Source organism: Peromyscus californicus, unplaced genomic scaffold (genome assembly GCF_007827085.1).
Source record: "Peromyscus californicus insignis strain IS unplaced genomic scaffold, ASM782708v3 Scaffold_30__1_contigs__length_565496, whole genome shotgun sequence".
Classification (NCBI taxonomy): domain Eukaryota; kingdom Metazoa; phylum Chordata; class Mammalia; order Rodentia; family Cricetidae; genus Peromyscus; species Peromyscus californicus.
Window position 1 is genome coordinate 228709 of NW_026294541.1, and position 24327 is coordinate 253035.

The window sequence follows — 24327 nt, forward strand, 5'->3', positions numbered from 1 at the left end:
AACTAGTTTTACAGGGGAGAAACCCATCCATCTTAATGTTGCAAAGAGCAACTTGGTCTAATTGACTCTATTGGCATTTTTTTTGCCTGGACATATAGTTTACTTTTTGACCTTTCCTCTTTTTTGAGACAGGGTTTGTAACCATGTAGCCATGGTTGGCCAGGAACTAAACATGTAGATCAGGATGGCCTAATAACCATAGAGAAACACCTGCCTCTGCCTTTCAAATGTTGAGATGAAAGGCAAGTCTTTTATCAATTTAAGATATTCTTAGGCAGCTGAAAAATTGAAAGACCTACAGATAGATTGAGTGTCACTCTGTTGGAGAAAAGTTATGTTGTGTCTCAGTATGTTAAGTGTCAGTTCACTTGTTCACATGTAAAATAGTGGTTTGGTTTAATTCAATCTTTGATTATTTTTAAATATAACAAAAGTAATTCTTATAAGATTAAATCTATCATATTGGAGTATTACAAGACAAAAAAAACCAACAGAACAAAAAAGTCAAAGAACAGGCATAATATTCAAAGATCAACTCATTGTCATGCTCAATAATCACATAAAACCATTAAATCAGAAGTCATAATTTTTACACAGAAAATTTGAACGAACCTGTGCAGTCCCTGTGTTTGTTGCTTCATTCTCTCCGAGTTCATATGAAATTCCCCCATGTTAATTTAGAGGGCCTGGTTTTCTTGATATTTTCCATCCATGTGGCTCTTACACTATCTCCACCTCCTCTTCTACAGGGTTGCCTGAGCAATGGAGGGGAGGTATTCGATAGAAAGATCTCATTTAGAGTTGAGTGTTCAAGGTCTCTGACTCACTGTAGAATTTCTGCAGTATGTTTATATATTTTTGTATATTCTTTAGGAGAAACCTTCCCTGATAACATGTAAACAACACACTGACCTATGAGTGTTGCAGAATGTCATGAGGAGTCATTTTATTGCTAAATTTTTCTTTCTTTAGATAAGCAATATGTTGTTTTATCCTAATTCCATGGGCTTTTTATTATTAAGTTTATGGTCATCTAAGAAATGTCAGGTATGGTATCCATCTGGAGAAATGGCCTTAATTCAAATCAATTATTGGTTACTTGCTCCATCAATCTTTGTTCCACCTTTGTCCTACCTTCTCTTGCTGGCAGAACACCATTGAAGAAAATGGCTGTTTGGGCTGAGTTGGCATATGTTTCTGTTTAAAATGCAGAAATTGTTCTTGTACCAAAGAAAATATGGGTTTAGTGCTCTCTGTAGGCACTAGGCCTATGTCTCAATTTTCAGTGATTTATATCATTATTGTCTTCAGTAATTAAACTTTATTTGCAGTTCACAGAGAGGAAGGGGTAAAACTGGCAAATGCCAGGCATGTTTGGGTATATACTTTGGTCTACTTCGCTAACATTCAATTGTTTGGAACACAATTTTTATACTGAAATCTGTTTTAGATCATAAGAGAGATAATTTGGACTCTTATTTCCCTATTATTTAGCAATATTTTTTTTATATCTTTCATGTATACTTCTGGAAGTTCCTACTGAATTTTTGTTCAATGCTACACCTCAAATGACATTAATTTTATCAGTCTCAACCTGTACTACTTCCTTGAACCCCATCTCTAATCACCCTGCACTATCTATTCATACTTGTTTATTCTACTTCCCTTCCTAAAGAAGATATACCTGTTTCCCCTTGTGCTTCTACAGATTGCAGCTTTATTATCATTGTCTTCATGGGTTTTATACAATAATAAGTGGACCATGAGTGAGTAGAGTCAATAGCAGAATGTCTGATAAAGATCTGAGGATGAGATTGGGAGATAGGACATGGGGACATGGATGCAGAATTGATAATGTGCAACTAGTGTCTTTGATTCTCTGGCAAGGATGGCCTCTGTTTGAAGAGAATTACTGCTGTAGTTTCAAGTAGGAACAAATCAATGAAGTATGAGATGAAAATTTGGATGGGGAAATCTGTGTGATCCTTTTTAGATTAGTGCAGGAGGGAAGAAATGGCTTCAGAAGTTGTGTTTTCTTCCAGATCTGGGGATGAGTCTTGGGGGATAGATTTAGAAGAGCAGAGAAAAAGGTGAAAATCAGCAATTTGCCTCCCTGCTTCCCTTCCCAGTTGGGTTCCTGGGTCTTTGTTTCTGCTGGATTTGGAGTGTGGACAATGCAATCAGGAATAGAAGGAAGGTTCAGCGGTGGGTTGTGGGATACTCTGACATAGGGAAGTATGAGGCTGCAGTAGTTCTGCTCCAGAGCTTGGGATGAATCTATTACATTGGACTTAAAGAGCCATGGTGAGAGGTGAAGTCCTGGAGTTTACTTCTTACCTGGCAGGAGGGGCTCTGGAGTTCCAGGGAATTCCTGCCAGAGTTGGGTGCTGAGATCAAGAAAGGTTGTGAAAAATGGTGTTAGAATTGGAAGATGTGTTTTAACCAATGGAGATGAAATCACAGGCAGCAGTGAACCTGCAGCAGGCCATTTAATCAGAGCTGAAGATGGGACTGTGGGATTGGATTAAGAAAAGAAAAAGTTGCCGGGCGGTGGTGGTGCACGCCTTTAATCCCAGCACTCGGCAGGCAGAGCCAGGCGGATCTCTGTGAGTTCGAGGCCAGCCTGGACTACCAAGTGAGTTCCAGGAAAGGCGCAAAGCTACACAGAGAAACCCTGTCTCGAAAAACCAAAAAAAAAAAAAGAAAAGAAAAGAAAAAGTTGAGGTGAAGGTCTTCAGTTAGTATATCTGCTGTTCTGGCTAGAGTTGCCTGTCAGTCTTAAATACTGTTTCCTGTCTCTTGTTTTCCATGGGTGTGCATGTTATGAATCATTTCACATCTTCTAATTCATAAAAAATCCCTTCCCCTCAATTATAGCAGACAGTTTTGCTTACTGGATTAGTCAGTATAGGCCTTTATTCTCTTTAGAATTGCACTGTCCCTGGCACTTTTGGTTAGTACCTTCTCTTCTGAAATCAGCTGTTACTATAATGGGCTTTCCTTTATATGAGACATTTAATTCCCTTTGTCATATTTTATTTTTTTATAATTTATTTAATTTATTTTATGTGCATTGATTTGAAGGTGTCAGATCTCCTGGAACTGGAGTTACAGACAGCTGTGAGTTGCAATGTGGATGCTGGGAATTGAACCTGGGTACTCTAGAAAAGCAGCCAGTGCTCTTAACCACTGTGCCATCACTCCAGCACTGCCTTCATGTTTTAATGTACTTGTTTTGTTTTGTATATTAACTAGGGCTTGCTGTGTGGTATTTCTGTTTATATTTTGGCCTATTTGGTGTTGTGAATGTTTCCATTATCTGAAATGTTATGACTTTCTTGAGTTTGGCAAATTTGTCTTTCATGATCTTGGGGAAGATTTTATCTATGCCATTGAGGTAAGATTCTTTTCATATATATATATATATATATATACATATATATATATATATATATATATATATATACATTACTATGGTTTTGATCATTTCTTGTGTAATTTTTTAGTGCTATATTTAAATATACAAATATATATGTGTGTGTTTCTGATATGCTGTTAAATTAGTTTTCTTGTTTTTATTGAGTTTTGATATTATATTTGCTATTTTTCTGTCTTACTTATAAAGATTTATCTTGACTTTTCTAATTAGTTTCCTGTAACAACTTCACTTTAGACTGAGTTCTCATCAATAAATCTATACTTTTTTTTGAATTTTTTTGAGACTAGACTGTCTTCATTTATGTCTCTGTGGTCTCTTACATCACTCAGGTTTTTTAGGTTCTCCTCATTAATTTTATTGAGCTGTTTATCTCTGCCTAATTTAAGCACTTTGACTACTTTTATAGTGTTCATGATCGTTCTTCCATCTTCTGTATCATGGTAATTATGGACTGCAGTATACTTCTATGAGACAGATAGACTTTGGGACAGGAGTAAAATGCTGGCTTTATTCTTTATAGTCTATGTGTGATTTTCTATCATTTTGATTAAACACCATTACCAGGAAAATGTGTAAAACTCATAGTTTCATTGGGCTTAAGGTAACATGAGAATAAGTCTCCATTATGCCACAGGATGAGGTCGAGGCAGTAACTGTGGTAAAAAGAACAGATATGGTTCAAATATCAAATTTCAAGCAAGTACCAGAAAGGAAAATAAAGATAGTGTGTATTTCTTATACTTCAAGGTCCTAACTCAGTCCCATCGTTTATACATTAAGCCCATACTGCGAGTCAAATAATGTGGCTACATGAAAACAAAGTTGTCAAGTGTGTGACCTTTAGGGAACATTGTTATTCAAACTAGCATATGTAGTGATCACATTCTGTGATCTTGTGATCAAAATTGGTCCAGTGAACTATTTTGTAATTTCTGTCTTCTATGCACAAAGAAGACTTACCAGACAACACTAAGTACATGGAAGCTTATTGTGTAGGCTAGATATAGCATCTGCGGTGGGGTGGTCAAGTAGGCACAGGACCTGGGCAAAATTACAAGAATGGCATCCCATTATAAGGGTGAATATAGGAGTATTCTGGACAGAGATTATCCATCTAGGTATGGGCACATAGGATAAAATATAGATTAGAACCTGGGATTGGTGAGAGTATGTGGATGAGGGGATATTGTGGAACCACCAATCTGAGAACAAGTATAAAATATATGTCACTAGACTGGGATCAAAGGTGCTGATGACTTGCATGAAGGAGAATTGGGAAGTATTCTATGCTCCCTTGTTAGGGACAGAAGAAAGCCAGGGTCCTTCATAATGTTTGTAAGAGTTAGCAGTACAGGTTGTATTTTTATCTTGATCATGTGTTCAGAAAATGACACAGAGTTTATTATTTATGCATTTGTTGCATGTGGATGAGAGGATATGTTGGCTTGGACTTACTTGCTCACTCTTGTGTGGGACAGTAATAATTCAGAGTGGATGGCTGCCAGGATTGACCAGGTTCTGGTATATGCCTACAGAAGGGATGAGGGGCATATTGTCTTTGTGGGAGAAAATGAGTTGGGATGCAATCCTGGTTGTCCTGTTAAGTAAAAAGTAAAAAAGTGGATATTCAAAAGGAAGAGTAGAGTCAACAAAAAAACTTTGATTTCTTTACTATGAATTTGTAAGCAGAAAGAATCATAGCAAGAAATATAATAGACATGTTTCCAATTTACATGGCAAGTGGGAGAGAGCTTCAATTTTTTTGCCCAAAATTGTTGTGTAAGTTTGCCTGTTATATGACTTCACAAAGACCAAACATTCCATGGATTTCACTCATTTTTCATAAGCACATTTAGTTCCTACAGCAAAACTTAGAAAATTTCCTACTATACAGCCTTGATATGTTCCACAAACTGCTGTTCTTTTATGCATTATATTCTCATATTGTTTCCAAATCATTTTACAAATCAAGAGTCTGTTTGTTTTAATTTTTCCAGATCTGTCATATTACCAGACTCAGGAGGTTTTTCAACAGAAGTACAAACAAGATTCTTTACAGGAACAAAGAGCAGGCTTAGGTGAAAATTGTGGTCTTGACGTGTTACATACTAGGAAATTCTGGAATTATCATGGTGACAACAGAGACTCTGAATTATGTTTCAATGAGAATTATGTTTTTGAAAAAGATACCAAATGTATTAGTTATGAAAAACATCAAGAACCCCTAGTGTGTCCAAGCAGAGTACACTCTGTGTCAGTTACAAATTCAGAACCAAGTGATTATATGGAAAAATATTCGCACCATGCATGGATACCTGGCTATACTCTACATGGGTATGTGAAAACTTCACAAAGGGACCCACAGTGTAATAGTTCAAATTCTTTGCAATATTTTTCAAGTGTGGTGGGATTAAATGGTACTCAAAAAGTCCCTGAAGAAAGGAACGTTTTAAGCACAGAAAATTATTTAAATCATCAGCAGTATGCTACTTCCTCTACTCGAAATTCAGTAGATTTTCCTGAACAATTACTTCCACTGTGTGAAAATTTCTACAATTTAGATCAACATAAATACTTTAAGAATAAAATGTGGCATAATATGTACCAAAGGGAAAGTACTTGTCAAAATCCCTATATACTTAGTGATGTTAATAATGACCTTGCTAAATTTTCTTTGCTAAATAATTACCAGAATTGTCAGTTTGCAATACCTTTTAATGACAAGGACCCATGGACTTACTCTACTTATGACACAATTCCTAAAAATTCTCAGATAAATACTTGCTTGACAGTTAATCATTCTGAAAACCATGCACATCCAAAGATTTTTGATAAGTACTCAAAGACTTCTTTGCACCAATATGACCATATCAAAGAGAAGCATTGGACAAACAATCAAAAAGACCAAATTCTTTATGAATTCTCAAACTGTACTCAGTATAATGGAACTAATACTCAAGATATTTATGAGAGACAAACAGATGATGCATGTATGAAGGTCACAACTGAATCCTCAAATCTAGAGATGAATAATATAAAGCATACTGGAACAAAATTTTGCCAGGTTAAAGACTGTGATGAATTTTTTGATTTTAATTCAAATATAACTGAAAATGATTCAAGTCACACTGCAGAAGAGAAACCATACAGATGTAATGTGTGTGGAAAGTCCTATAACAAACTCTCATACCTTCATATTCATCGCCAAATCTATATTAGAGAGAAACCTTATATATGTGATGAATGTGGAAAGTCCTTTGTCCAGTCCTCCAATCTTCAATGTCACAAGAGAATCCATACTGGAGAAAAGCCTTATAAATGTGATGAATGTGGAAAGTGCTTTAGGCGTGCCTCAGCACTTTGTGTTCATCGGAAAATCCATACTGGAAAGAAACCTTATAAATGTGATAAATGTGAAAAGTCCTTTGTCCAGTCCTCCAATCTTCAATGTCATAGGAGAATCCATACTGGAGAGAAACCTTATAAATGTGATGAATGTGGAAAGTGCTTTAGAGTTGGCTCATCTCTTCAAGTTCATCAGAGAATCCATACTGGAGAGAAACCTTATAAATGTAATGAATGTGGAAAGTCCTTTGTCCAATCCTCTAAACTTCAATGTCATAGGAAAATCCATACTGGAGAGAAACCTTATAAATGTGATGAATGTGGAAAGTCCTTTGTCCAATCTTCTAAACTTCAATGTCATAGGAGAATCCATACTGGAGAGAAACCTTATAAATGTGATGAATGTGGAAAGTGCTTTAGAGTTGGCTCATCTCTTCATGTTCATCAGAGAATCCATTCTGGAGAGAAACCTTATAAATGTAATGAATGTGGAAAATCCTTTGTCTACTCATCCAATCTTCAACGTCACAAGAGAATCCATACTGGAGAAAAGCCTTATAAATGTGATGAATGTGGAAAGTCCTTTGTCCAGTCCTCCAATCTCCAATATCACAAGAGAATCCATACTGGAGAAAAGCCTTATAAATGTGATGACTGTGGAAAATGCTTTAGAGATGGCTCATCTCTTTGTGCTCATCGGAGAATCCATAATGAAGAGAAACAGTATAAATGTGATGAATGTGGAAAATCCTTTTTCCAGTCCTCCAAACTTCAATATCATAGGAGAATCCATAGTGGAGAAAAGCCTTATAAATATAATGACTGTGGAAAGTTTTTTAGAGATGACTCATTTCTTCATGTTGATCAGAGTCCATACTGGAAAGAAACCTTATAAATGTGATGACTGTGGAAAGTCTTTTGTCCAGTCCTCCAATCTTCAATGTCATAGGAGAATCCATACTGGAGAGAAACCTTATAAATGTGATGAATGTGGAAAGTGCTTTATGCATGGCTCTTCTCATCATGTTCATCATAGCATCCTTACTAGAGGTAAACTGCAGAAAAACTAAAAATGCATCAAGTCTTCTACCCATTGCTCTTCTGTTAATGATCATCACAGAACTCATATCTGAGTCAAGACTTATAAATTTAAAGAATGTTAAAATTCATTTTCCACATCCTCAACACTTATTTATCTTTCTTAAACCCATACTGGAGAGAAACTTTACAAGTATGAAGAATGTGGAAAATGAAGACATCAGAAAACTCAATAGAAAGAAACTTGAAGAAATTCTATAATAATTATCAACTTTATTTCAGTATCATACATTTATGCAATAAAATTTCTGAATTTGTGGAATAAACAAAACTTTGATCAATATTCATTCCTTAGACAGTATCACAAACATCACTTTAGGAAGCCCTACACTTGATGTGAATTTGGAAGTGTTTATTCAGAAGTAGACCCTGTAATTACTAAATGCTTATTGAAAAATTAGCTATGCATGTGGCTTTATGAAAACATTTATTCTCATTATTTATTGTTCTTGTTTGAAAACACTAAAGCAATAGCAATGTGAAACAGAAGAATTCTTGCTAATAGATGATTAATTACTGCAATACAAAGTCCAAGTAGCTACATAATACAATTTGTGAAAGATGATATTGACTTACATGTGATATTATTATATTCCAAGCCATTATTATATTTCCAATATTTTAAGTTTTGAAGGGTGTATTTTAATGATTGTTTTTAACCTCATATTAATTTCCTGTTTTCATGAGTACAAATAAATGTATTATACCTTTTGTTTATTTCTATTTTCCTTGTCAAGTTGAATCTTCATTTTTAAAAAAAATGATGGCATTATGAAGATTAGCTATTTCAGAAATGGCAATTATAATAAAAACACATCATTAAAATTTAAACTGGGTTCTATAGAAAACTATAAGAGCGGAAAAAAGCATACGCAAAGAACAATATTATAAGTCCAAAGGAAGAAGAGAACAGGATTATTTTAAGTAAATTGTGTCTCTAGTTTCACATTGAGATAAGATAATGCTTGATCCCCTTGATTCCTACAATTCTTCCTTCCTCTCTTCTTGCTCATAGGAACTCACAGAGTTTTAACCAGCAACCAGGGAGCCTTCATGTGACCAAACTCAGCCCTTTACATATGTGTAACATGTTTGTAGTTTGTCTATTTGTGGAAGTAATAACACTGGGAGCAGGGTCTGTCCCTAAGGCTTTAGTTGGCTCTTTAGAGCCCATTCCTCTTACTGGATTGCTTTGCCTAACATAATTTCAAGGGGAGGGGCTTAGCATTAGAGCTAATTGATAGGTCATTCTTTGCTGATATGCATTGGAGGCTGCCCCTTTTCTTAACAGAAAGAGGGGGAGTGGATTGGTGTGTGGAGTGGAATTGTGTAAGGAATTGGAGAAAAGGAGGGAGGGGACAAGGAGGTCAGGATATAAAATAATTAATAAATTATTAAATTTTTAGAAGAATAACAGTACAAACACACAGACAAAAAAATTTTTGTACATTGACTACTGATAAGTCTCAGTGTAGGATAGTCATTCTTAACTTTCCTAATGCTGAGACATTTTAATATAGTTCTTAATTTCTTGATGACCTTAAACTATAACATTATTTTCATTGCTCTTTAATAAGCATAATTTTGTTCATGTTATAAATTGTAATGTACATATCTGATATTACTGACAGTCTTTCAAGACCCCTGGTAAAGGGTCATTGCACCCACTAAAGGGACCATGACCCACAGGTTGAGAACTGTGGCTGTATGATTTCTATAAACTGATTACGTAGAGAGGTATGCATACAGGCAAAAATAAACAAGATGTAACTTATTCTTCAAATATTGTCAAGTGAAATTCAAGGTAGATACCTGATAACCTAGTATCTTTGAACACTTCTCAAAAATTGGCTAAATGACTCCTTAAGGAATCTATATAAATGCTTTGACAAATGCTAAAATGAGTGTTCTACTAAAGCAAATGTAAATGCTAAATCGCTCTGGGAGCTGAATTCCTTTCATAAACTGTTTTGAGTATAATAATATAAAATAAAAATATCTATATGTCACAGAAAAATCTTCCACACCTTTAAACCTTCACAAATTATTCAGTTCATAGTGTAAGTAATGCAAATGCCAGTGTGATTCAATATAAATATGAGACACAGGATCTTTTCCTACAGAACTTAAAAATGGAATATATCACATATCTTCAACCACAATGATATTTTTTGAAGATTATTGTCACTCTTTAATCATTTAAAAGAATATTGTGGAGTATTATTTGAAAGAATATCTATACTTGATATTTCCTTAATATCATAAAACTTCACTGAATATTTCCTTAATCTTACTCTCTATCTCATATTGTAAAATACACCATGCTGGTTTTAGCAATGACTGAGTGTCATATTAGAACTTAGAGGATTCCCAAGAGTTGAAAAAATTGTGTATGCATTACTAGAAATCAAACCACTCAAAAACTAACAATTGGAGGCATATTCATAACTCAGGCTGTATTTATTATGTAAGTAAATTTCTATTTTTAAATGCTTTAAGAAGTACATCTAGTGTGTTGTTTTCTTTGCCTATTATCCTTTATTTTGAGGCAAGGTTTGGTTGTTGTCAAAATGTAAGTGAATTTTTTTACTCTAAATAAGACTTCCACAATTGAAAACATTAACAGAAAATTCAATAAGTAAAAGAAATACTGAGTTATGTTACACAGAAAGATGATTCCAACAGAAAATTAAGTGCATGTGGTGTGTTCATGTGGGTCTAGGTAGCTGTGCATATACCTATATTATCATATGAAATCACATGAGATCATCAACATCGAAGAAAATCATCTCAAATGAAGAAAAGCTTATTTGAACTCTTGCCTGTGGTATTTCATCACAAGGCTACTTAGCTCAATTTCTGTTGTTACATCTTGATAGAGAATTTAATAGTTTTTGGAGCACATGGACAAAAGGTAACTCACCATGTAGAATCACTGAGATCTATGCCATCTGCATGGATTAAGCCTCTAATTAGCTTCTGAAGTTCTGATCTCATTATTAGTCCCCTCCTACTCACAACCACTCTCAACTGTCATAGAAAAGCAGAAAAGGGATCTGAAACACTTCTCTCAGGTTATACTACTTCCTTGATTTTGGGGACCCTCAATTCTGTCTGTTCTGTTTTATAGTTTTCTATTTTGTCTCCTTCAAGTTTGTCTCTATGTTCATAAATACATGATCATCTTGCTCTGACTATTATTATTTTAAAGGTTTGCCTAGCTTCTTCCAAATATTAAAGGGGTGTTTGAGTAATTACTATGCAACTCATGTAGAAAACAAAGAGAAACTTCATATGTGTGCAGATTTCTATGTAGTGAATGCCAGTTCCATGGATTGGTCAGTTAATTGTATCATGGTAACTAATGAGAAAAATCAGTGGAGACTTTAGAGATGAATTCATTGCCTTCATGCTTCTTGGAAACAAGCAACTAGATTTTTTTTACCCAGTTGAAGAATTACTTTCATCTGAGACTACTCCACAGACACTGTCTGTTATCCTCCATGGGAGCCTCATTTTGCTTTAATTGTCTAACCCAAAGAAAGAGTGTGAGGATTCTTAATGCTTCTCAATGTCAGCCGCGCTCAGCCTCCCTTTGAAATGTCATCCTGTCCCTGCTAGCTCTAGCAAGTCAATTTAACCATGCTGCCAGGTCTGTACTAAAGTCATTCATGATGCTGGTCAAATAACCTAGCTACCTGAGTGCAAGAAAGTAGAACCTACAATTTTGTCTGCCTCTAGTAGCTCATGTTGTTCTACATCTCTGTTCTGTTATAGTACACAGAATTAGCTTTTTGATCCTGCCTTTCAGTCTCTTATTTTGGTAAAAAGTATATGGGACTCTGCTTACTTTCAAACCCAAAATATTATTAGGAAGGTAAAATTTTGAGATAAAAGTTTCCTGAGAGGATCCAGAGACAAGAGTAAAAGAGATGGCTTTTTCTCAGGTAAATGTATTATGTGTGGAGGTGGGACATGTTGTCTGTTCTCCTACAAAAGCTTCTTTTTCCAGGATCCCAAACCTTTAAATTATCCCTCAGTGTTTACAAGGCTTTCTTTTTCTGTTTTTGAACTGATTGTTAAGAGAAAGTCTTTAGAATTCATGTCTCATAAGTGTGTGCTCCTTTCTACTATGTTGTCACCTTTTTATTATTATTTTTATTTTTGTTATTTGTTGTGGTGTTTTTTTTTTTTTGGTTTTTTGAGACAGGGTTTCTCTGTGTAGCTTTGCGCCTTTCCTGGAACTCACTTGGTAGTCCAGGCTGGCCTCGAACTCACAGAGATCCGCCTGGCTCTGCCTCCCGAGTGCTGGGATTAAAGTCGTGCGCCACCACCGCCCGGCAATTTTGTTGTGTTTTTTTGAGACAGGGTTTCTCTGTGTAGCTTTGCTCCTTTTCCAGAACTCACTCTGTAGCCCAGGCTGGCCTCAAAGTCATAGAGATCCACCAAGCTCTGCCTTCTGAGGGCTGAGATTAAAGGCGTGTGCCATGCCATGTGGTTAGTTTTTAGCATAAATTCTCTGCATTAATGCATTATGTAACCTTTTGCTATAACAAAAACATGCATACACATGTCCTACTGAAAATGGAATTGAGTCATCTCTTATGAATGAGAAAGAAGCTATGTTCCATGATCCTTCTGCCCAGGTATCTATATGCTCAATATAGCCTGTTTCAAGAAAGAGGCACTATGAAAAAGGGTGGCATAGCTTTCTGTCAATGTATGATGATTAAAGTAGTAGTATTGCTATGAAAGACATACTGTGTTATATACTATGATGAGGTGTTTAAATGTAATACAAACTTCCAAAAGGAATTTGTCGGTCATAAGTTGGTGTGAAATTATCCTATCAGGTGAGTTTTCTTTTGTTTACTGTTCTGTTTTGTATTCAATCACTTCTCTTTGTAAACTACTAACCTCCTTGTGAACCTGTAATGACCTTCTGTTGTGCTGAGACCAGCAACCAATCTCTTCCCTGGAAGCTGATGCTAATGTTCTTGCCCTGGCTGTGTGCTTTTGTCTTTGCCTTCACCACTTAGAGGTCACTATTTTCTCCTTAACAATAATAACATTTCCGAGGAAATTTACAGAGGAATGTGAAAATTCAATAAGGGTCAAAGTAGAAGGTAATCTTCATCTTTAGGTATGACCTGTACTCCCTCTCTACAGAGTAGTAGGTATTGAGAAATGCCTGTCCATGCAATTTGTCTTTTATTTATTTTCCTTCATAAATAACTTGAGAGTATATTTTGACATTAGTTCATGAGTTGAAAGGTTGCTTTTTATGTAGCAGTTTAATAATGAGACCATATATCAGACTAAAAGTACTAATTACTCCCCTAAGGACCAGAATATACTCAATCAGGGATATGCTCAGTAAGTGGTTTCCATCATGAGAATTACTTTCTATGGTTGCCCTGAATTTAAGTTTGAAAGTGGATATGCAGCTGGGCGGAGGTGGCACATGCCTTTAATCCCAGCACTAGGGAGGCAGAGTCAGACGGACTTCTCTGATCTCATGAAAATGTCACAACATCCTACCTCTTAATATATAACATTTAAAACTTGCATATCGATTACTGATAACACAGCAAATTCTTTAGATAAATACTCTTTTCTGGGGCAAATAAAGTACTCAAGCCATGATAACAAAGAAAAATTGAATTTTCACCTCAGAATCCATTGACTATCAAGAACGTGGCCATGAATTTCTCCAAGAGGAATGGGAATGCCTGGACACTTCTCAGAGGGATTTATACAGAGAGGTCATGTTGGAGAACTACAGCAACCTGGTTTCTGTGGGGGAGAATAAATTTTTTCATGATTGCTACTTAGCCCCAGCAATGTCTAGCAACTTATATTAGTATTTTGAAAAGTTTCTATCAACAAATTTCAATTGTTTCTACATATTGGTGAGTGTAATATTGACTGAAATTTTTCCTATTTTAAATGGTCTTTTAATTTAGCCTAATACTTCCTTCAATCCAATTTTTTTGTAGTCAGTCAGTAACAATAATGTGTGAATACACAGTTTGACTCCAACAGTTTCATTTTGTAATGGGGCAATTTAAGGAAAGTTGAATGTATACAAAATTAACATTAAGGCTTATTAAAAGTCTACAATGACTGTCATATATGTACTAGTAAGACTCCACTTATGAATCTTTCTTTATATAACTTCATATCCATTGAGTACAATCCTGTGTTAGATCCCAACTCTTTTCCACATCATGTTAAGAAATATTCATATGTCTTTCCTAATTCACAGACTTTTCTGTATCAAAGTCAGAGCTACTCACCTGTCTTGAATAGAAAAACAACCCTGGATTGTTTACATAGAGGAAGCAGAAGGTAGAGACTCAGGTAAGTTGGAAGAAAACTGCTTTATTTGTGGAGTACAAAGAAAGAAGCAAATAATAGCTTCATTTGGATTAGCCCAACTCCTCACTAGAAGCGATGCCTGAGAATTTTCATTTAGAATTGTGTACTAGGATCAAGCGCACAGAGAACTTTATATGATTTTCCCTCATTTCTTCAGACTAGTGATTAGATGAAATTTAGAATGCCAATATTAATTTGACAATTTATGTGGTACTTTACTTTGTGTTCCAATAAATGTCTGATATTTTTCTCCTATATGACAGTGATTATAGTGTTTTTCTGTATTTTTTGAATTTTTTTATGGTGTATCTGCATCAGTTTATTGTTATTTCTTTGACCCCCTTGCATGCCATTCATTTACCACACTAACCTAATGTCCTGATTCCCACATCCCCTCTCATTCTCACTATCAAAAAATAACATAAAATACATTAAAAATTGAGGAAGATTTCTGCTGGCCAATGATTTCTGAACACAAGGCTTTGAATATGATTGATATACCCTGATGATACTCAATTGAAAAATCGATTTTCTTATTCCTGGAAGCTTAGTACTACACATGCTCTTGGGAAAAAGATGTGACTATCGGCCTACTTTCCATTTTACAAGCTGAGATTTTGTCTGTCTTGAGCTTCTATGGGTTTTGGCCTTGCTGTCACACACATGGTGGTTGTATGGCCATTATTCTTATAATGTTGTAAACTTCTTCCTTAAAGTCATTTACCATTTCTTGTCCTTATGTTCTCTCTGCATCCATTTTTTCATATGTGCCTGAACCCTCATGTAAGGAATAAGATAAAGGAATCCCAGGTAAGATTAGTTCTTCAAAATTTCCATATTAAGCTTCTCTAGTGAAGGATGAGTGATGCACAAAACTAACGGTATAACAATACAGCATTATTTGCTGGCAAATAATTTCAAGTTTGGGTATTGGTTACACCATCATTTAGTAAAGACATTTAAATTGTTTTTAGATATATACCTGCTTTAACAAGCTTCTAGAGAAGTACAGTTGTCTGTGTTTCTTCAAGATTTCTCCTGTGGTCCAGAGAGATAAAAATACTTGTTGCACATCTGATTACCAGAGTTCAATTACCAGGACACAGACAGTAGAAAGAGGTTTCTGAAAACTACCATCCAATCATATGTATGCCCAAATATATAGTCAATAAATATATAAATATATTTTTAAGATTATCAAGAACTGGCCTATAATCATAGTTACTCTTCTTTGTATTTAAAATTTATTTAAATTTTCTGGTATAAAATATATATTCAGAAAATTTGAATCAAGATTCTTATGCTTGGTGCTAAGGTTATTGCTAGTCTCTCTTTTACCTATTGTACTGACTTTCCTTCCTTCAAAACTGAAAAATTGTCCCAAATTTTTGTTTCCTAATTCAAAGTGTCCCTCTATCTCAAATCCCTAATCAAAGAATTATGGACACCTATTGAATGCTGTGACAAGGAGAATTACCATCTGCCATGGGTTATCCCTGTTAGTGCTTGTTTAATGCAAACAGTTATCCCTGTTAGTGCTTGTATAATACAAACTGGTGAGACCTGAAATGATATAATCATTAACAATGATTATATCCATTAAGCTGGACTAACATTCTAGTTATATATTTTGTATGTATACTTGAAAAAATTTACATAAATATATAACTGTAACAATTATGAACTGGAGGTTGTAGGTAGAGTTTTCTTGCCTGGCCCACAGTCAGGACAAATCTCTCTCACCTGCCAGTCCCACAGCCGTTCAAACCCGACCAAGAAAACACAGAGACTTATATTACTTACAAACTGTATGGCCATGGCAGGCTTCTTGCTAACTGTTCTTACAGCTTAAATTAACCCATTTCTATTAATCTATACATTGCCACGTGGCTCGTGGCTTACCGGCATCTTCACATGCTGTTTCTCATCATGGCAGCTGGAAGTGTCTCTCTCAGCCTTCCACTTCCCAGCTTTATTCTTCTCCTTGTCCCGCCTATACTTCCTGCCTGGTCACTGGACAACCAGTGATTTATTTATTGACCAGTCAGCAACACATTTGCCATACAGAACATCCCACAGCACTTCCCCCCCTTTTTTTTTTCAAAAAGGAAGGTTTTAACCTTAACAAAGTAAAAATACATATAATTTGGAAATTTGGGCGTAGCTTCTCTTACTACTTCCTGCTGGAGGGGGGCGCTGTATCTTATGGGGAAACAAAGAAAATTTTAGAATTATGGAATAGTCCATGAGGGTGTATCGTCTGAGCCAGTTGCCTTCAAATCATTCTGGATGTTGGATCATCTGGGCCATGGTGTCATCAGAGACCTTTCAGGGGGTCTTGGCTGGTCAAACCTGATGTATCTTAATCTTGAACAAATCCATAGCCTCTGGCTTTTTGTGGAAACAAAAGAGACTCTTTTCCAAAGCAACATATCCTTATATCCAAATTTTGAAGTGAAGGTACCTTTAAAATATACATTTTGGCATAACTCAACAGCTTTTACAATCAAATGTTTTAATGCAGTTAAAAATCCCAAAGACAACACAATCCAGATTCTCTGTGTAATGCTCATCTTTACGTGGCTTATTTTTTATATTAATTTTACTGTCTCTTTAAAGACTTTATTTTTTTTTTTGGTTTTTCGAGACAGGGTTTCTCTGTGTAGCTTTGCGCCTTTCCTGGAACTCACTTTGGCTTATTTTTTATATTAATTTTACTGTCTCTTTAAAGACTTTATTTTTTAAAACTATGTATTTGTTTCTGTAACTGTATATATCACCTTTTTAATCTCTTTCAAGCCTACATATATTTTACACACATTGTAAACTATTGCATCTGAATCTGTCTTATTGTGAATCTACTGCTTTAAACTGCAGCAGCTGTGGCTGCTGGCTCCGCCCACCTCAGCTTCCCAACATGGCTACATTTACCTCCAGCTCTAGGAGCTATCGTGGGTCTATGCTTTTAGCCAAGCAGCGTGTAGTCCAGAAACCTCTTTTTCGTTTTGTACTAGCAAAGGCTAAATCCACCATGTAGCTTAATGTGCCACTTGCAGAGGCCTCATTCCCGCCATACTGCAGGTCGAGCACGCACTCTAGGAACCCACCAGAAGCTCAAACAGGCAGCTGCCGCTCATTTGAGAGAGACAATTAGGAAGCTGTTTTTAGCTCCATTTTAGAATCTTTTTTTCTCAGTTTTTAGGTGGAAACTCTTGCCCCATGTTAGGCGCCATTTGTAGGTAGAGTTTTTCTGCCTGGCCCACAGCCATTCAAACCCGACCAAGTAAACACAGAGACTTATATTGCTTACAAACTGTATGGCCATGGCAGGCTTCTTGCTAACTGTTCTTACAGCTTAAATTAACCCATTTCTATTAATCTATACATTGCCACGTGGCTCGTGGCTTACTGGCATCTTCACATGCTGTTTCTCATCATGGCAGCTGGAAGTGTCTCTCTCAGCCTTCCACTTCCCAGCTTTATTCTTCTCCTTGTCCCGCCTATACTTCCTGCCTGGTCACTGGACAACCAGTGATTTATTTATTGACCAGTCAGCAACACATTTGCCATACAGAACATCCCACAGCAGGAGGTTATATTATTGATTTGAAGATATGGGAGGAGTTGGAGGAAAAGTGGCAGGGATAATGTTAAAATGAAATTTTATAATTGTATTTAAATTAAATTTACACTAAAAAAAGAATTTTTGAATATCACATGTAAACTCTGAATTATGATATTTACTTTGAAATAGAATTCTACATTTCAGTCTACTTTGAACATATAAATTTTATTCAGTAGGCCTTTTATCAAAGTGGTGCTTTTGGGGAAACAGAGTTTCTCCATGTAACTGCCCTGGCTATCCAGGAACTTGCTCTGTAGTCCAGGCTGGCCTGGACCTCATGGAGATTTGCCTGCTTCTGCCTTCATAGTTCTGAGATTAAAGCATCTGTCTCCTGAGTGCTGGGACTAAAGGCATGTGCCACCACTGTCCAGCTTACTTTTTGTGTTTTTGAATAGGAAGATATTAGAGATCTAAGAATATTTGCAAAATACAAATTGTAATGTACTCTGGCCACCATGCGTAATCCGCATTCAAGTCAGTGAGGAATGCTTTGAGAAAATGTCAGACTGTGATTCACATTGAAGGGCCATCTGAGATGTTTCTATTAGTTAATTACACTAGGACTGGACATACTGAGACTAAGATAAAGGTTTGCTTGGCTGACAACTTGTTTTACAGTGGAGAAATCCAACCATCTTAATGTTGCCTAGGGCAACTTTGCTTAGTTGACTCAATTGGCAGTTTTTATTGCTTGGACATATAATTTACTTTTCTCACCTTTTCTCTTTTTTGAGACAAGTTCTGTAATTATGTAACCTTGGTTGGCCAGGAACTGAATATGTAGATCAGGACGGCCATATAACCATAGAGGGTCACCCACCTCTGCCTCTGCCTCTGCCTTCCAAATGCTGAGATGAAAGGCCAGTCTTTTATCAATTTAAGATATTCTTAGACATCTAAAATTTGAAAGACCTATAGACCTATAGAATTATCAATGTAATTGTGGGGATTTTGAAACCTTCTCTCCTCATGTACATAAAGCTCTGTGGACCTGATAGGCATAGTTTTTTCATGATCATTTTATTCTTTTCTTTTCAATAATTACTCTCCTTGAGTAACTACATATGAACATGTATTAAATCATTAATCACATAAAATCTATATATGATAGTTTTTATTACTATCACTTTATCATTTATCTGTTTGGAAAGGATATTTTGATTTAAATTGATAATGCAATTTCCAAATAAACAGAATATTTTTAATAATGGCTAATAGTTTCATTTTGTATTCTAACAATTATATTTACAGTTGTTGGTTACATTACATGCTTAAAGAAGACCTTTTCGAATTTTACATATTATAAAATACAAGTTCATGAAATGGCCTTCTCCATGTTCATCATGTTTGGATATTAATTCCTTATGGAAGAAGTACTGAGGATTTTTGTGTAATCATTTTGCTACTGACCTCATATTGGTATCATTTTATAAAAAAATTTCTATATTATTATTGTCTAATTCTACACAGTTAGATGATAATTGCCTTCCATTTCTTGTAACTCTGTTTTATAATCCCATTCAGGAGTCATTTCCAAAAGAGTGTACCCAGGATACTTACCAAAGAGAAATATCACGACAGTTTGAAAGTAATAGCCTTGGTGAATTACAGATAAGGGAATTCTATATATGTAGATCTGACAATAAAAAATGTGAGTCATGTGCTGATGGAAGTGATCTTTTTGTAGTATCCATCACTGACATCCCTGACAGTATAGATGAAGAAGTTCCAGCTTCTCCTCACAAAGCTCACTCTGCATCATTTCTATTCAGATCCTACAAGTTTTGACCTCTGAGTATAGGAATTGCCACAATCTGAACATTTAAAGGTTTATTTCCCGTGTGTATTTTTTGATGAACTTTAAGTGCTGAGCTCTGAGTAAAGGACTTGCCACAATCTAAACATTTGTATGGTCTTTCTCCAGTGTGTATTCTTTGATGCACTTTAAGGTTAGAGCCTACAATAAAGGACTTTCCACATATACTACAATTGTAGGGTTATTATAAAATCCACACTGAAGAGAATGCTTTCAAATGTACAGTGTGTGGCAAGTCATTTGCCCATGGGTTTTCTCTTCATCTTCCTCAGAGAAGTGATTCAGGAGAAAAACCTTTCATATGTGAAGCATGTGGCAAGTCTTTTACTCAGAATTCAACACTTCATATTCATCAGAGGATACATACTGTAGAGAAAACTTCCAGATGTAAAGAATGTGGCAAGTCATTTAATAAGGCCCTCAAATTTTCAAGCTCATCAGAGAGTCCACACTGGAGATAAACTTTGCAAATGTAATATATGTGACATGTCATTTACTTAGAGCTCAACACTTGAAATTCATAAAAGAATACATACTGGATTGAAGCCTGACAAATGTAAAGAATGTGGAAACTACTTTATCAGATGCTCAACACTAAAAGTTCATCAAAGATTGTACACTGGGGTGAAACCCTACAATTGTAGTATATGTGGAAAGTCCTTTATTGTAGGCTCTAACCTTAAAGTGCATCAAAGAATACACACTGGAGAAAGACCATACAAATGTTTAGATTGTGGCAAGTCCTTTACTCAGAGCTCAGCACTTAAAGTTCATCAAAAAATACACACGGGAAATAAACCTTTAAATGTTCAGATTGTGGCAATTCCTATACTCAGAGGTCAAAACTTCATGTTCATTGAAGAATACACACTAGAGAGAAACCTTACAAATGTTTAGATTGTAGAAAGTACTTTACCAATTGCTCAACACTTAAAGTACATCAAAGAATATACACTGAGGTGAAACCTTACAAATGTAGTGTATGTTGAAAGTCCTTTATTGAAGGCTCAAAACTTAAAGTTCATCAAAGAATACACACTGGAGAAAAACCATACAAATGTTCAAATTGTGGCAAGTCCTTTACTCAGAGCTCAAATCTTCATGTACATCAAAGAATACACACTGGAGAAAAACCATACAAATGTTCAGATTGTGGCAAGTCCTTTAATCAGAGCTCAAATCTTCATTTTCATCAAAGAATACACACTGGAGAGAAACCTTATAAATATTTAGACTGTGGAAAGTACTTCACTCAGAGCTCAAATTTTCATATGAATCAAAGAATACATTTAGGAGTAAAATCTTAGAGCTGCAAGAAATGTGAAAAGTTCTTTAGACAGACCTCACATCTACAAAGACATCCCAAACTCCACACAGGAGGAAATGTGATGTGAAGAATGTGGCAAGTACTTTACCGGGCCTCAATACTTCAAGTCCACCAAAGAATCCAAAATGGAGAAGAACGTTAAAAATATACTGATTGTAACAAGTCCTTTGCCCATGATTCACATGTTCAAGGCCAATAAAGACCCACTGAAGGCAGAATCCTTAAAATTGTAATGAATATGTTATGTATTATGCCCCTGTTCCATGGATCATCTCTGCATAAACTCACTAAAACCATACATTGGAGGAAGCTTACAAATACAAAGCATGTGGGAAAACCTTATCTTGGTTTTTAAATCTGAATATCATCACATAATTCATATTAGAGAGAACCCATACAATATGAAGAATGTGGCAAGTGTTATGGAGTCCTCGAATATTCAAGCCTAACAGAGTATCACTAATGGGAAGAAACTTAACACATGTACAGAATTTTTTAAAAAAAAAAATTCTTTACAAGAAGCTAAAAACTTAGAACATGTCAGAAAATTCATGAAGAAACAAATTCAATTGGTAATTATTACCCCAGTACTCATGCAATAAAAGAATTGTCTATAATATGGGTAGTGGAAGGAAACCTTTAGCAAATATTCAAACCTTACTCAATGTCAAATGAGTGACATTAGGAAACCATATGCTTGGTGTGATTTTAGAAATATTTTACCAATAACTAAAATTTATGTTCACAAAATTTCCTTAGGAAACAATCTACATATATAGCAATGATTCAAACAAAATTACACAATCATTATGTATTAAAATGACATAGGATTAATTTGACAAGATATGAAAGAAACAATAATTTAAAATGTGAAGAATTATGCCAGGATAATTTTATGGATAGCTATGTCAAGTCAAAATCACTGCATAATTTACTCTATATTTTATACAGGATATTGATCTTAGACTGCTACAACTTTTACACAAATATTTTTGTTTTGCTAATACTTGAAATTTTATATATTCCTATATAAAATTTATATAGATAAATATAAAATATATATAAATATATAAATCTATATAATATAGATTTTTCAAACCCCTAAATATGCCCAATTTTTTCTATCAATAAATACAATAAAATTTGTGTTTAATTTCTGCTGCTCTGGAATGTTGGATATTGATTTTATACTGATATTGTATAATTAATGTGCCAATTACTGTGTTACAGAAAATGTCCAAAACATGTCATGAAAATACAAAGCAGATTCTTTTAGAAAAAAAATATAAAATATTCAATCATCAGAAGTATATAGGGAGAAAAAAGTAAGGCCTGAGTAGGTCTGTGAGTTAACGTGGGCAGATCTAGCTCAAGGACCAAGACATAGACATACACAAAAGGCAAAGAAACTTCCCCTCATTACTTGAGGCTTGAAACATTATAAATCCTCTTGTGATCTTATGGAGATGTTAGTAGTTAGGGAAAAAACTCTCCATCATAATTTGCTCTTTTCAGATGTTTAGGCCTCAACAATTCAAGGCTAAAGAGTTAGAAAGTACTGAGATGAGTCAAGCATGAGTTTGTGCCTAGCTTTAGATAGTAACTCTGCCTTTCTATTATCACCACGCAGTAAATCTATTTGTATGTCGGGGTTACTGACACAAAGCTTCTAAGGTGTTGTGGTTTCACCTCAGAGAACACAGATACCTGACCCCAGCTTTTCTTTGGGTCCCAGTGTCATTTCTGTCTGTATTTTCTTCATTCTTACACCGATCTACTTAGACCTGTAAATAGAGACATACTGGACAGGAAAGCAATAGACACTAGTCTATTCAAACAAGGAGGGAATTATTTGGGTGCTTGTAATGAATTATATTCATAATTTCTCATTAAGAAAGAAATTGCCAGTAGTGGCCTTGTCCTCGGTGTTTCTCTTCTTCTCTGAACGCCGCCCATCTGCCTCGGGCCTGCGGTCTTGAGACCGAGCACCGTGCCTTCGATAAAGTTGCAGAGTTCTGATGAAGAGATATTTAAAGTTGATGTAGAAATTGCCAAACAATCTGTGACCATCAAGACCATGCTGGAAGGTTTAGGAATGGATGATGAGGGAGATGATGATCCTGTTCCTTTAACAAATGTTAATGCAGCAAGTCTAAAAATGGTCATTCAGTGGTGCACCCATCACAAGGATGACCCCCTCCTCCTGAAGATGATGAGAGCAAAGAAAAGCAGACAGATGAGATTCCTGTTTGGGACCAAGGGTTCCTGAAAGTTGACCAAGGAACATTTTTTGAACTTTATTGGCTGTAAACTAGACATTAAAGGTTTGCTTGATATCACATGCAAGACTGTGGCCAATATGATTAAGGGGAAAACTCCTGAGGAGATTCGTAAAAGCTTCAATATCAAAAACGACTTTACTGAAGAGGAAGCGGCCCAGGTACGCAAAGAGAACCAGTGGTGTGAAGAGAAGTGAAGCGCTGTGCCTGACACTGTAACACTAGAAGGGTTGTTCCAAATGCTAGTTGCACTGCTCTGTTTATAATTGTTAATATTAGAGAACAGTAGACAAACGCAGCCCTGTCCTCACTGCATGTTTAGTTCCAGTACAGATCTGACCTATGGCTGAGTTTCTTCTATGAGAAGAAGTTTATTTCTTTTTTTTTTCATTACTCTGAATAAAACTGAACTTTGAGTTCTCTGTGGAAAGTGGCATTTTGGGCTTTCCCTCATTCTGTAAAGCGATTTCTGCCTAATTCATTGTCCAGTTAACTTCAGTGAGCCTTTCAAAGTAGGCATTGTAAATAAAACAACTTATGAGAAGTATTCTGAACTAGAATTAACAAAACATGATCTTTGCTCATGAGTCGGAAACTGGAACAAGGCAACTTGAAGTTAATGTTGCGAGTCAGGCGGTTAGGTTAGGATGTCTTCCAGGCTCTCTGTTGCTGGTAAGCTTGTATGCAGTGGGCTCTTTCAATTGGATCTGAGGACTTGTTTTGTCTTTTTTCTCCTTTAATTTTTTATCTTCTCACCTTTGAACATGTTCAGTTTACTACCCAGTTTGGTTTGGGAGGGAGGTTGTAACTAGACAATTTGTTAGCTTTTCAATTAAAAAAGACACTTACTTTAAAAAAAAAGAAATTGCCTAATTTCTAATGAGAAATTAGAATGAGCCTGAAATTAGAATTTCTGCAATAAAATTTTAGAGACAGAAATGAACAATAACAGCCATCAGCAAATCCTGTATAGTCTTCAAATCCATGAAAGTAAATATTAAACTTGTCCCTATATAC

At 35.5% G+C, this 24327-nt stretch overlaps 1 pseudogene; it reads left to right on the top strand.

Moving 5' to 3' along the window:
- Positions 1–22976: 22976 nt before the first annotated feature.
- LOC128121174 (S-phase kinase-associated protein 1-like) lies at positions 22977–23680 on the top strand (annotated as a pseudogene).
- The last annotated feature ends 647 nt before the right edge of the window (positions 23681–24327 follow it).